We start from the raw sequence: 1910 nt of genomic DNA, 5'->3' as shown, positions 1-1910 counted from the left end.
ACAATGTATTGGCATTAAAGAAAAATTACTAAAATATATTTTCGATCTCAATGAATATTTAATTTTTTATTTGTTTTATAATAATTTTTTTTGTTGTGTCTTTAATCAAATAATATATTTTTTTCTTTGACATTTTTTAACTCGTAATAAATTATTAAATTTTGTGTTTATTTTTTGATAATTTTTTCATTTATTATTAATTTTTTTTTAAAAAAAAATAATAACAAATGAATTTCTTTTACTAGAAAGTAAAAATAAAATTTGTTAGTTTATAAGGAACTAAAAAAAAGTGTATAGGACCACAATAAAATTTTTGTTTTATTGTAGAAAAAAATAAAAATAAATAAATTATAGAAAACATAAAATTAAGGTATTTATTAAGAATTATAAATTGTTTTTCCCTTTAAATATATTTTCAGGTTAAATGTCCAACAAATCTAACTTCAGATAAAAAAAGGAGCAATGTTATAATTTTATACAAAAACAAAACAAATGAAATTTTTTACAAGAACAAACAACAAACTTTGGATATATATAAGAAAAATATATTTTAATCTTTTAATTAAGTATCACATCTTAAGTTTTTCAACCATTAATAATCGGTTAATATTTATAAATGATACATTAATAGAGTAATTAATTTCCATTATACACGGGTTAGGGTTAGTTCTTATTTGTTAGGGATATATGGCTATGTTTTTTATTTTAGGGTTAGGGTTTAGTTCTGAACATGTTAGGGGTTAGGGTTATATTTTTATTTTAGGGGTTAGGGTTAGATCTTATTTTTTAGGGTTAGGGTTAGGTTTTTTATTTTAGGGTTTAGGGTTAGGGTTAGGTTTTTTATTTTAGGGTTAGGGTTTAGTTTTGAACATGTTAGGGGTTAGGGTTATATTTTTATTTTAGGGGTTAGGGTTAGATCTTATTTTTTACTGTTAGGGTTAGGTTTGTTATTTTAGGGTTAGGGTTTAGTTCTGAACATGTTAGGGGTTAGGGTTAGTTTTTTACTTTAGGGGTTAGGGTTTAGTTCTGAACATGTTAGGGGTTAGGGTTAGTTTTTTACTTTAGGGGTTAGGGTTAGTTCTTATTTTTTAGGGTTAGGGTTAGGTTTTTTTATTTTAGGGGTTAGTTTTTGAGTTTTATTTGGTTTACGGTTCATTGATTATTATAGTTTGATACGCGACATAAATATTATCCATAAGTAAGCCTTAATAAACTGAATATCATACATTACGCCATGAATGTCAAATTACAAATATACAACAAAGGCTTAATAAACGAAGACATGCAAATCATTCATTTTGGTGTCCGTGATGTCGTGAGGATGTGCCACATGGTCGATCCCATCTTCGTGCTTGGCGATCAGGATTTCTTCTGCCCCGATGCCTCCCCGCTTCTTCTTCGTCAGCCTCCGCAGAAAATGCGTGCCGCAAATCAACACCGAATAAGTCACCCGTATTAGGTATTGGTCCCGGTACATTCCAGCGTGTTCTTAACGGGGCATTAGGTGCTGGAATTGGGCCATGATATTGCTGTGAAGGGGTCATCGTGGGCCTTGAAAAATGAGCTTGTGTTTCCGCAACACCACGGAAGGATAGAAGCCTGGCAGAAGAATCAGTGAGAAGACCCAGAAAAGGATACTGATACATCTGGGTCGGATAATCAGCAAATGTTTGTGGCGTGTAATACATTCCATGGCCACGCTCCGCCATTTGTTGGGAATATTCTTCCGCTTCAACAATGTCCCTTAACAAGTAGGTCCCCCGAGTTCCAATACCTGAAAGAAGCATGTGAAACTGTTGTGCAGGAAATAGACGCTCTGATGCGGGACCATGTGACACTGGCTCAGTGACTCTCTCTTGCTCTTCGGATAAAATTGTAATCTTTTCCACATAAGGCACGAGATCATCAAA

Source organism: Glycine max, chromosome 12 (assembly GCF_000004515.6).
Source record: "Glycine max cultivar Williams 82 chromosome 12, Glycine_max_v4.0, whole genome shotgun sequence".
NCBI classification, from domain to species: domain Eukaryota; kingdom Viridiplantae; phylum Streptophyta; class Magnoliopsida; order Fabales; family Fabaceae; genus Glycine; species Glycine max.
The sequence above is the reverse complement of the archived record's forward strand: the minus strand, read 5'-3'. Positions refer to the sequence as shown.